Genomic DNA, 13,999 nt, shown 5'->3' with positions numbered 1-13,999 from the left:
AGTGAAATTCTTAAATTTTTCTTCCTTCCTTCAATTTTTGAGCAACACAAGAGCAAGCATTTCAGATCAGAAGATATAGGGAAAATGTATTTTTCCCCATTTTCACACCTCCAAAATAGCTAGACTGATTTCGCTCAGGTTTTTCAGAAAAATTGAAGATTTAGAATAAAATAAACCATGGCAATTATTAGCCCAAGAGTAAGTTGCTTGAAAGCAACTCAAGGAATTATAGGGGTTCTCACGGCTTCCAAGCTCTCATGAATGTCAGGTCAATTTCAGGAAGCCCTGGCATAGCAGCCAGAATTCCCATTAGAACCCTGTCTATGACTCAACAAAAAATTGTTGAACCTGAACTCCAACCAGCCCTCATATATATATGTGTATGTATATATGTGTGTGTGTGTGTGTGTGTGTGTGTACACACACACACACAGTATATTCCATGCATACTTTCTAAATTCATTTAAATTCCCACTGACATACCTCTAAGATGGTACTTTTATAAAACAGAGTACTTAATGGATGTTATAACACTGTCTGAAATATAGTGCCATCCTGAATATTTATATATGGTTAGTCACTGGAAACATGAAACTGTATCTCCATCACATAGAGGCACTCAACCAGTTACTCTTTCCCCTCACTCTAACTGACTGAAGGTAGCATGCTCCCTCACAAAAGCAAATCCTAGTTGCTTGAAGGATGCACTTACATGTGGCAACAGTCAACAAGGTATACTGTGTAGCCCTTTAAATGTAAGAATGTTGATTGAGAACCATTCGCTTCCTTCACAGCTGAAATGTCAAATAACCTAGCTGCAATATACTAGTTCATATCACAAGGCAGAAAAGATAGGAAGTATGGAAGATGGAGAAATATAGCTCTTTTCCCATCTCTAATGAAAACACCCACCAAAAACTTAGCACTTTTTCCACTTGCCAGTGAGTTAAAGCTGTGGGTTCCAAACTTAGTCCTGGGTGACACAACAGACTCTTTGGGGCCGTGGGGACAGAAGAGTTCAATACAAAATGGTCCATGCTGGATGGTTCTGGAATACAGAGAGCGCAGAAGGTAGTTAAAATCATTTCAGGGGCTGTACTGAGCAGAGGTTGGTCAGATCAAAATATCAGGGCCAGCATTTCTCATCTCCTCTGTAAACACCACTTGGATCATTACTAATAATTTGTGACCAAATGATTACTGTTTCTCTTCAAACTGTGCAAAGGAATAACCTGTGTTATAGTAAAGTAATATGATTTTTTGAAATGCTTGGTACTGCAAATAAATACAACCCCTGTTGGCCAATTCTAGCTACCTCCACTAAGTACTCCAATGGTTCTGAAATTACAGAGACAGTGCCAACATATTAAAAAAGCTTCGAACTACTCACATTCCTGAAGTTAGTGCTGCCATTGCCACATTATAATGATATAGGTTATCTTGCTAAGAACACCATGGTCAAGGAAGCCTGACAACAAAAGATTCCTAAAACCGACTTCCGCTTTGATATATACAATAAGAGCTGTCACATTCTACCTGTCTAAGCAACTGATAAAATGTAACTGCTGTTAAAATTTCAAGGTAAAAATCTCTTTTCCTTCTGTTTGATAGATTATCTGTTCTAAAACTCACCAGATTGAGCATCTATTAAAAAGATCACAGCAGCTATCAAGTGTAATGGTGCGTAAGACATCAATTTAGTTTTCCCCACAGACCTTCCTCCAAATGCCGATTCTCTCTCACACACCCTTTATTATAATACATCACTTCAAACTTTCCTACAGAAGGGCCAATCAAAGCAATGTCTCATATGATGATACAAGCTACACCAGTTCCACTGTGTTCATTTAATCCAAATCTCCTTTCTTGGACACTTTTTCCTGCAAAGTAGGTACCCCAAATATAGGCAGCCTCCCACCATATCACACATATGAAACTATGAGGAAAAACAACTCATACCACCACCTAAAAACTAGTTTAGAAGGCCAACAAAAATAACTGTCTCAGTCTCTTGTAGACAACCAAACTACTTTCAAAATCTGGAAGAATTTGGGTAATCTAGACTTTAATAATGATGGAATCAGTTTGTCTGGCTTCTAAATCTGAAAAAGTAGCAACTGAAAAAAACTAAAAAAGAAGTCAGAAAGATGGTGCTACATCTTGGAATGTATTGAATCAATTAGGACTAAAATAACTATTGTTTGTTGTTTAAATTCAAAGGACTTGTCACCCAGTGATAGGTTGATTAAATCCAGGTTGATAATTTGCATTTGTTTATTTGTTCTCTGTTGATGCTGGTTTCAGTTTTAACTGAGGTATCATACATAGGGTAACTGGTATTATAAAAAAGGAAAAGAAAAATGTTTGCACATAAATTCTCTTCCGTCTAGGTTTTACAAACATCACATTGGTATCCAAATGCTAACCAGGAAAATTCAGAGCATTAAAAAAAAAAAAAAAAAAAAAACCACAAAACACAACACAAATAAACCCCTCACTTTCTCAGATCACCTGGCAGCAATCAAAAAAGTTACATGCTTTAAGGGTATTCATAAATTCACCGATTCCAAGGCCAAGAGGGACCATTGTGATCATCTAGTGTGACCTCCTGTATAAGACAGGCCATAGCACTTCCCCCAATAATTACTAGAGCATAGCTTTCAGAAGTGTATGGCCTTATTTCCAGTCTGAACTTGTCTAGCTGCCACTTCCAGCCATTGGATCAGATTAGACTTTCTCTGCCAGGTGAAGAGCCCACTATTAAATATTTGCTCCCCATGTAGGTATATTTTAAAACATATAAATATAAAGGGTAAGATTCTGTGCTATGCCTCCCAAAGGTGAAGCACAGAACTCACAGCCCAAAACTGTCAGCCTCCTGGTAGCATCCTCTGCCTGTCCTATGGACCATAGTACTACCCAGAATCTCCACAGTGAGCTGAAGCCCTACCCCTGACATGCCCCTCCTTTTTATTGAATGATTCGTATGAAACCAAAATGTTGCTGAATTGTTACATGTTTGTAATGAGCCACTAATCCCTGATTGGCATTCCCTAGGGTCTACTGCACATTAATATCCATTCACATACAAACACACACACATACACACAAACCATGTTCACCGTGTGTGTGTGTGTGTATACACACACACACACACACACAATCAGGGCTGTCACACTGTACCCCCCCCCCACACACACACAAATACATATGCATACTGTGATAAAGTTCCTCCTCTGCCTTGGTGGGTTCTGCGCTTTCTGACGGATTTGCTCGCCTCAGAGGTTCACGGCAGTCCTCAGTTTGGCTCCTTTTGTTAGTGGCACACACCTGCCATTCACTTGGCTAACCTCATCACTGGCCAGCATGGGGAAAAGGAGAACAATCCCCGCAGTCTCTGCTGGCCCACCTAATGGGTCGGGGGACAGGCCATTCCACTCTGGTGGGACCCATAGTCCAGATCAACTCCTCTTATATCAAGTAGGGAGTTGGGGGACCCTGGGCCCACCCTCTACTCTTGGTTCTAGCCCAGGGCCTGTGGATTGCAGCTGTCTATAGTGTCTCCTGTAACGGCTGCGTGACAGCTACAACTCCCTGAGCTACTTCCCCATGGCCTCCTCCCAACACCTTCTTTGTCCTCACCACAGGACCTTCCTTCTGATGTCTGATAATGCTTGTACTTCTCAGTCCTCCAGCAGTATGCCTACTCACTCTCAGCTTCTTGCACGCCTCTTGCTCCCAGCTCCTCGCACGCACCTCACTAACTGAAGTGAGGTCCTTTTAAAACCAGGCGCCCTGATTAGCCTGCCTGTCCTAATTGATTCTGGTGGCTTCTTAATTGGCTCCAGGTGTCCTAATTAGCCTGCCTTAATTGGTTCCAGCAACTTCCTGATTGTTCTGGAACAGCCCATTATCTTACTCAGGCAAAAGGGACCTGCTTAATATGGGGCTAATACATCTACCTTCTATCACTCTCCTGTAGCCAGCTGGCCTGACTCTGTCACAATACACACACACTTCAGAAACCTTTCAAAAATGCTAGCTCCAGCCCCATACATCCTGCACATCCCCATCAGGAAATATGAGCTTTGGTTTGGGAGATAAAGTTGTTAGTCAGGGAGCTTCAAGAATGATGGGCAAATACTGCAGTAGGAGGAGGGCAGTGGGCAGATGCAGCATCATTCTTCTGAATTTCAGAAAAAAGGTCAAGAGTTTTTTCAATTTGTTTTATACTTTAAAAAAAAGCCAGAGAATGTTGTCATTAAGGAAAAACATTAATTATTCACAACAGGGGTGCATTTTCTCCCATGAGCACACTTTTTTATTAATACCACACCAAATTTCAGCAAAGACCTTAAATTTCCCATCAACACCTACAACCCCTCCGCTGTAAATGACTACATATTTTGTGCAACACTCCCCAAAAAAGACATTTCCCAGGCTTCTTACACTTGCCAGTCCAGCGCCCTCTTCCTGCCTAATGTTTCTAGCCACATACTGCAAATCCATAGGTCCTTAAAAGTGATTCTTAAAAGAAATAAAAAATAATAATTAAAAGGCAGATGTACAGACATGAAATATTGGCAAAGACTGCCTGAAAAAAAAAAATCAGTTTTACAGAGCAATATTTAAATGCCATCCTGATTAAAATTCTCCTCAGTACCCATGACAGATAGAATTACATTAAAATTCTTTTCAACCATAGAGTGACCCCATTTTTTATGTAAATAAAAATATTTAAGAGATTTTCTTAGCAGAACATACCAAAGGAGCAACTTCGTGGCCTAACAATGTTCCATAACAGCAGGTTTTTAGCAGGACTGCAAAGCTTCCATGGTTTAGCTAACTAAAAGGAGATATAAAATCTTTCACTTGTAAGATTATCAACCTGAATCCAGCTCAGGTCCACCGTAAGTAAAATTTGTTGTTACAGTAGGTAGGCCACTGAAGAGCCAATGTGAAATGAGTTGATTATCTCAATCCAGGTACTAGTGGACAAGTATATACATTTCAAACTCCCCACCACACTTGACATCCATGACACCAGATTAGACAAAAATGAAATGGACAGGACAAGCTCTCCCATTGCTAGCAGCAGTTCCCTCGAGGTCACTACTGGGCAACACTGGAAGGACATTAACAATTTGAATCATTCTGTGTCTTGCAAAAATTCACTAAAACAAAGGCCAAAAAGACCAAAAAACAAAAAACAAAGAAACAACTAACCAACACTATTTTTTCATATACTTCAGGCACTTTTTACAGTGTACATGTATAGAAACTTCAAATTTAATATATCCTGAGGTTTCTTGCATTAGTCACTTGAATATGGGAGGAGAAAAAAATTAACTGATTTTCAAGTGTGCACTTTTCTCTTTCCTGCTTTATTTGCTATAAAGAAACCTACAGATTTAGCATAAGTTATTTAGACATCTATTAATGGTACTGACTTAAGACCAGAACTCACGCAAGTCAGTAGGAATTATCTAATTAATAAAGTAGTAAAAATATACCCCTCTTCTATATATATTTTGTTGATTCATAGACACAACACATACTGAACTGAAATCAAAGTCATAAGTAGGTGAAGCATGCCAAGGGCTATTTATTTTCAAAAGGTCAACATCCACTACACCTTTCAACAGTACTACATTGTATGGACAGATTCAAAGATTTTCTTTGATGATCTTATGCACCGTTCAATAAATCCAACAAAGGTACCATACTAAGCCAAGTTGGATTAGTTCTCCATAATATGGCTCTGATTAAACTTGTTCTCACGGTTAGTATTTTCTTCGAAGGGTAACTTTTCAACCTACTAAAGCAAGTTAATAGATTTCACAATAGCATCTAAAAACTAATATCTCTTCCCTAAATGTGAAATTAGAACAAAGCATTTAAAAATACCTAAGTATACTTAACTGATTTTTCTTTCCACATTTTATTAAGAAAAAATATAATTAAATTAAGTACTAGAAATACTATAATTCAATATTCATAGTAACTTGCATATCACAACAGGCTCCTGACCACAAGCACACTCATTTGGAGTTTTAAAGAATGTTGCAATAGAATTAAAACTACAAGAATTATTACTACTTTGGTAATGAATTTTAAAGATGCTGACTTTATTACAGTGGGTGAAATATGATTATTTATAATTGTGCAACAGACAGACTGCTAGGCATTTTGCAGACAGAGAAGCCCCAAAGAGTATGAATTCTAAATGTACACAGAAATAAGGGAAGAAAGAGGGCTAAAAAGCAGTGGCACCATCAGCTTGGACAGGGTCAGATTAAGGCAGATGCACTGGAGTTGCATGATTACATACAAAACCCAGCCTTCATTAAAAATTATAATAATTAAGTTTCTAGCTTTCATAGTTGTGCACCTTTCCTTCCCTCCTGCATCCCCTCTCCCATTTTATGTAGCCACATGGCCACTCCCATCCCCTTTCACTCCCATTTTTATTGCCCCTTCTTAGCAACACTACTTCCTCCACCCTAGCTCATTCTCACATCATTATGGCACCAATACATACCTCCTCCGTTCCCCATTCCCTCAAAAAGGTAATACTAGTAAATAATTCAGCCAACAGTTGTGCACACTGTTAGCCTATGTAACCAGATATCATTAAACCCTCAGCCTCTCTGCTCTCCTTATGTTTCTTCCCAGCTCCCCATTCAGTTGGAATGACTTAAATACCCTCTTTTCACTCTTCTCCCCTATACTTCTTTTGGTTCCTGCTTTCAGATCCTGCTCCTGAAAGCAATATTTCCTTCCTGTAAGGTTGGAAATGCATTAGTCATGGTGAATTCACTGAAGGGTCCACCAGTGAATTCAAGGGAATAGGAGACTGGAGTGTTTGTTTTGGTTGTGTGATAGCCAAAAAGCTCAATAATTGATACAGGAAAGAGATACAGAATGATATTAAGTCATGAAGAAACAAGAGGGTTTTACATCAAGCCATAGTAAATATGCAGAAAGTAACACAAATTTCTCTTCAGTTTACCTGGAAGCCTGTTGACGGTCTTCCTTCTTCTCCCTGGAAATATGATGCTCCCAAAGCTTTCCAAAATCAAGATTTAAGTCAGCTACAGCTCAAGCAGTCAGCAATCTGGAGCACATCAGTGTTGTCAAAATACCAGTGTGTCTGCCTGAGCTCACCTGGAACTCCTCCTCTCTGTCCCTGCCCCAAAAAATTACCATCTCCCTTGTTTTATTTCCTCTGTCAGGAGCTAAAATAAGCCCTATTGTTGTGAAGGCATTTTCTATCTATCTGGGTAATGTTCAGATTTGGACTAAATTGGCTGCCTCTACAGCAGCAGATCTGTCAAGAGGCAACTAAGGTGAATCTTTCCCTGCTTGGTCTCAGTGGGGTTCTACAAGCACTAGAGACAATTAGGTTACTCTCTGCGATTTGGATTTATATCATTCCCAACAGATAAAATTTAATTGAGGGAAGGAGGAAAGTTGGATCCATTACTGGAGATTGTCAATACCTTTGGAAGGGCTAGTTTGGAAGGGCATCCTGCCAACATCTCGAACGAGCAAAGACAAAGCCTAACTTCAGGAAACAGTCTGATGCTAACAATCATACCAGTTACTACTAGCCTTTTTTTGGAGGAAAAAATGAGAGCTGTGACAATGCAGCTCTGGAGTCCTCAGAATTTCCGAAACCATTTTCAGGTTTGTTTTAGGTCTCTGTTTGGTACAGAAACCATACTGGGTCTCACTGATGGATGGATTTTCTTTGCAACAGCAAAGATCAAATATATTTGTTGCATATTTTGGTTTAATCATCAGCTTTTGATACCACTGATGGGTTTCTAGAAACTGGCAGGGACAGAGTAGGTTGTACCTCTTACCTTAGAAGACCCAATGGGGAAAGTGATGCCCTTTCTCAGGGCTTTTTTTCTCTTTGGATCTTCTCTGTATTCTCTCCTCATTTCCTGACAGTTTCCCCTTTATTACCTCTTTCCTGTTTCACACTTTGCTCTAATTTTCTTATCTTTCCTTTGCCCAATCTCTGCCAGCCTTCCACCACTCAGTCTCCCACATCCTGCTGTTTCTCCACCCAGTCAAACTCTCTGCTTTTTCCCAAAATCACACTGCTAATCCCCAAAACTGTCTCCAACTTTTTCATCTCTGTTTCCACCACAACCTTCTCCTTGGAGAGATGAACCTGTGCATCGGGGATGGTCTAGATAATACTTAGCCTGCCTCAGTGCAGGGGACTGGACTAGATCAGTGGTTCTCAACCTGGGGTACATCAGCTTATCTTGATATTTGCCTAGTTTTAAAACAGGCTACATAAAAAGCACTAGTGTAGTCAGTACAAACTAAAATTTCAATGACTTGTTTATACTGGTTTCAGAGTAGCAGCTGTGTTAGTCTGTATTCACAAAAAGAAAAGGAGTACTTGTGGCACCTTAGAGACTAACCAATTTATTTGAGCATAAACTTTCGTGAGCTATGGATGAAGTGAGCTGTAGCTCACGAAAGTTTATGCTCAAATAAATTTGTCAGTCTCTAAGGTGCCACAAGTCCTCCTTTTCTTTTTGTTTATACTGCTCTATATACTATACACTGAAATGTAAGTACAACATTTATATTCCAATTGATTTATTTTATAATTATATGGTAAAATGAGAAAATAAGCAGTTTTTCAGTAATAGTGTGCTGTGCCATTTTTGGATTTTGATGTCTGATTTTGTAAGCAAGTAGTTTTTAAGGGAGATGAAACTTGGGGTACACAAAACAAATCAGACTTTGAAAGGGTACAGTAGTCTGGAAAGGTTGAGAGCCATTGGACTAGATGACATATTAAGGTCCCTTGCAGTCCGACATTTCTATGATTGTATGTGTGTGTTTGTTTAAAGGGGAGCTGAGGGGATCTCATCTACAGCTCTTGTACTTAGGGCTGGTAGAAAAATTTCTATTGAAACAGTTCCAGAAAAATTGGGTTTTTGACTAAACAACATTTTTTGCAAAGTACCAACTTTTTTTTTGAAAATTTCAGGTTTTCCATTAAAATCTGAACACCCAAACCCTGAAATATTTTGGCCAAAAATAAAAATATTCCCCCTTCACTACCAAATGAAGAAGAGGCCACCATATTTTTTCACCTCCAGCAGTGGGCCCATCTTGTTTGTATAATTCCTGCTGGGTCTCCCTCAATCCCTCTCCTATCAGGCAATTAAGCATGAACCACCACCACCTACGGCAAGAAATTAATGGCTACTGTGTCACAGTGGTCACTGAATCATGTGTGCAATGGTTCCTGCTTCTGGATCAATATTTTCCAGCACTGGGCTTTGGAAAACCCTTAAGTCATCATAAATATGAAATAATTAACCTGAGACAAATCTGCTAATTAAATAGTTTCTATTGAGAATAAAAGATTTTTGGTTGCTCATAAATTCAGGATTGGTTTGCTATAGTATTCCCAATAATACATTTAGAATCAAAGAAATGTTTGTGACTTGAAATGGCAACAATGGGGAACTAGATCAACTATCGTCTAAACTTTGATGCTATCACTGGCTACCTTGGAGCAGGGATGCTGGGACAATTTGTATAATGGGGGTGCTGTCAGCCATTGAACCAAACTGTAAATCCTGTATATTAATGGAAATCACTTCAAGTCATGGGGTGCTGCAGCACCTCCCACATCTCTAGTTACAGCACCTCTGCCTTGGAGGATATAAGGCTCCTGCATAAGTCATTCTTAATCATACCATGTCTTTCCAAAGGTTAGACTGATTTTTTTTTTTAAAATTGAAGACAACTGCTAAGGTAGACGAATATTAAGGAAATCCACAAGGGCTAATATTTTCCAACAATGGGTGCTTGAAGGTTGATTCCTAAATCCATATTTAGGTTTCTAAAATAAATAGCCTGATTTTCAAAAGTACAGAGTACCCAACTTTTACTTTAGTGGGAATTTATGGATAATTCAGTACTTTGGAAAATTAGGTCATTTATTTTAGGTACTTAAATACGGACTTTGTTTTTGGCTCCTTTGTGATGTATGAAAATGGCAAGAAAACAAACACGGCAAAATATTTCTAGTTGTCTGGTTTTTCACATTAGAAGTATAATTTACCACCACTTCAGCAGAGAACTGTGAAACCTCCCACTCCACATCTCCAGCAAAAACAGAAGATGAACACACATGTTAGGAAAAAGCAAACAAAAAAAAGTTCTAAAAAACTCCAGGCCTACTAGGCACATCATAAATAAGCGAAGAGACCACAAGCAACTGTTTCCTTTGCAGTCATCTTTAACTCATTACCTGAATCCCTTAAATCTTACAGTAACTCTTTATAAAAGTTTCCAGCTTATCAGGACAAACATCACTGCCAGCTGCTAAAATGAAATATTACTGCAAAATCCTGGCAACAACCAGGTATACATGAATACGTAGAAATCATTTTATAATATGAAAACTTGTGTCCAAAACTGAAAAGCCATGCCATATCCCTGCTTTCCCTCTGTCGGTCCTTCTGATCAACGACAACACTGACAGTATGTACTGATAGTAATAAAAAAATATATTCATTCCCAGCTAAGCAAGAAGAGGGGAGGGGGGAAAAACCCCCAGACCACTTGGACTTTGTGATTGTGACATCTGCAAAAAAGAGCCAGTCCATCTCTTAAATGACGGAAGACAATAAAACTGACAACTGCAAGGGAAAAATCTTTAACGTAACAAGATGTAAGGAAGGCAGCACCTTGCTGTTCCGCAACTGTCTTCTTTGCCTCAGAGCAATTATTTAGAATGTAGGGGGGGTTATTACTTCAAAGGGAAAACACATTTTACAGAAATCTGTGAGCACCTGCTTTTCTAAAAACAAAACTGACAGTTTCTTCATATTTACATCTCTCCTGTAATCCCCAGGAGAATACAGTGAAGAATACATATCACAAAAATTGTTTAGAATGACTTCATCTAAAAATTAGTGGTTGTCTCTCAGCCACACTACTATGGCCCCAGTACTACAAAGTCTAGGCATGTTGCTTTATGCATATGACTTCAATGGGACTACTTGAAGAGAAGGTATGTGTGCGCCTAAGTCTATAATTATCCAGCACAACACTAAATAGACCGCAATTCATAAAGCAAAAATCCATTTGCTAAACATTACCCTTTTTCCATTTGTGGAAAAAACATGTAGATATTGTGGATTTCCCCAATTTGTTTGTTATTTAAAGCTAACAGATTTTGTTTTTTGTCGTCTATTATTTCATATTCTTTAGGGTTTGCTGTTTGAAATTCAAGCTGTTTTGATGCATTACGATTACTCACATGGCATTCTTCTGCTTCCTGACTGGAGGAGTACTCTTATCAGGTAGCCAGTAAAAATACTTGAGACTAGATAATCTGGTTTTCGTCGGTATTTTAAGCAAGTAAATTTCCTCTCATATTTGCGCCAATAAAACTTGATCCCAAAAGGGGGTCACAGTCAACCAAAACTAATTTAAAAAACAAATATTTGTGGGAAATATTTTACATTATTGACCTGTTCTAACTGAAAGCAGCCTGTCGTCATGTTTACTATGAAAGATCAGGAGCTTAAGTGCCTGAACCACTATGCCCAGGAATCCATGTACTCCCAAATCCATGGCTGCCTACTCAGAGACAATTCCCTGGCCCCATCAACTAACCTTCCTATCCATAAATTTTCTCCCACCATCTAATGTTCCTGATTCTCTTACTGATGCCCTTGTCAGTTCTCTGTTCATCAGGGAAACACTACAGCAGTGGTGGGCAACCTGCGGTCTGCAGGGATGTGCTGGCCGCCGCTTCCCGCAGTTCCCATTGGCCGGGAACAGCAAACCGTGGCCACTGGGAGCTGCTGGCGGCCATGCCTGTGGACGGTCAATGTAAACACTGTCTCGCGGCCCGCCAGCGGATTACCTGATGGGCCGCAGGTTGCCCACTACTACACTACTCAGAATCAGCTGAGATGCAGCAGTCCACTGAATAAAAGGCATCTAAGGGGAAAGGAACATCACGTGGGATGAACAGGAGGTACAATTTGTTGCTCTTTGCTTCCTCCCACTTGCCGTTTTCTACCTAATTTTGTCAAGTTCAGCTGTTGGGTCCTGTTAGTGATTCACGGGGACCTTTGTCCTGTGGTTTCTATTTTTTTATTGCAGCATGCCACCCTGAAAACACAATATGTCAAAAAGGGAGACAAACTGGTGAGTAACACAGAATATATGTGCTAGTTACCCACTCCGTGTTTAAACCTGAAGATTAATAGGTAATAAATTACCATCAATTTGATGTCTCCAAATCCCTCTCTGCCAGCCAGAGACTCAGGTATAGGTTCTCTTATTACCAGATGAAGACAAAAATAAAGCGAAGCTCTTGTAACATCACTCTCCCTATTAAGGGGGCTGACTGGTTGGTCCTGCTCAATTACAGACTTTGTGAGCAATAAAGATTCTATTAATTCAAGTCACTACTAAATTCAAGGAGAAAAAGTCAGAAAGAACAGTATCAATCTGTACAGCTGGTTAAGGTCAAGTGTTACATTACTCAGACGAGTAAATAATGTGGATGCCTGTCCTTTCTGCAAGTTATAACAGCAGCTGTTCTCAAAGGAAATAGTATAGGGGTGAAATCGTGGCCCAAAATAATACAATCAGAATTCTGCCATTGACTGCAGTATAGCCAGGATTTCACTCAAGGTGTATTTCTTTTTAACACACATATTTAGGTTGAGTTTTGTGCTTGAAATATAACTTTGCACCTCACATGTAACAAAAAAGCTTCTATGGCCCAAAACATCCTTTCATTTTGTTACTTTCATTTGAGTGTAAGCATATACTTTAAAATTCAGCTGTATAGGCGAGGTTCTATTCCAAAGCAGTACCAGGTTTTGGACAAAGCAGACAAATCCCCAAGCCCCAACCATCTCCGCTCCCACCAAGAGTGGTCTGATTCTCTACCCTGCTTATACTGCTTCCATCTTGGCCATTATTTGATGCCAATGACTGATCCCTAGTTTTCCTTTGGCCTGAGAGATCACACACTTCCTCCGCCTGATAAAGAGAAAGGTCTTTAAAAATATTTTCATTCCCTGATGCTATGCTACCCCTGCTGATGTTGGTCTATTAGTCAGCTGAAGTGCACTTCCAACTGTATTCTCTACAGGCACACTTGCGCACACAGAGCACACTTCATCAGGAAGGAAGCATGGTGGCTAACTATGGATGGGCTCAGTATTCTTTTTTCTGTTGGCCTTTTACCCTAAAGCCACAGAAAAATGTGGCAACAAGAAGAATAGATGTTGAGAGTTTATTACAATCAATTGCACTGGTGTCTACATATTTTTTCTTTACTTTTTTTTTTAAATTTAGACAGACAAAAAATAAAAAACTTAACAGTATAGTACAACACTAGAGAAATGGTCAACCAGATATTATAGTCCTAGAAATTCAAAACTTGAACATCCATTGAACATTCAATTCTCCATAAATTAGTCCCACTGGTAGTGCATTATAATAATAGTAGTAAATTACTTCTTAAGGTTGTTGGCCTTTTGATCAGCTTTGTATGTTCCTCTTTAAATGAAAGTGCAGAATGAGATGGACAGTGGTTGTATTAACATATGGGAATGACAACAGGCTTGGTAATGAGACAAGGAGCATTTCATCTACAGATCAGACTGACAAAGTCATTACTTCCAGACTGCGCTTTGATGTACTGGATGCAATGACTTAATTGTCTTTTGGTATGCCTACTCTGCAATCAGGAGATGCGATTGTTGCACATGTAGATATACCCAAGCTAACTCTAATGTAGTTAGCATGTTAAAAATAGCCCAGAAGCCACAGTAGCACAGGCTAGCCAGAGCATACAAACCCGCCCAGGACCCTGAGTACCTACTCAGGGGGCAAGCCCGTATCACCACCCATGCTTCTATAGCATCACTGCTATTTTTTAAGTGAGCACAATCAAAGGTAGCTCAAGTATGCCTACATA

At 39.4% G+C, this 13,999-nt stretch overlaps 1 protein-coding gene across 5 annotated transcripts in view; it reads right to left on the bottom strand.

Moving 5' to 3' along the window:
- The window catches only part of MAST4 (microtubule associated serine/threonine kinase family member 4), a 442,775-nt gene that overhangs the window by 183,561 nt on the left and 245,215 nt on the right, over window positions 1–13,999 (bottom strand). The gene's annotated exons all lie outside the window — the stretch shown is intronic.

Source organism: Natator depressus, chromosome 5 (genome assembly GCF_965152275.1).
Source record: "Natator depressus isolate rNatDep1 chromosome 5, rNatDep2.hap1, whole genome shotgun sequence".
Taxonomy (NCBI): domain Eukaryota; kingdom Metazoa; phylum Chordata; order Testudines; family Cheloniidae; genus Natator; species Natator depressus.
Note: the sequence above shows the minus strand (reverse complement) of the source record. Positions and strands in the feature narration are given on the sequence as shown.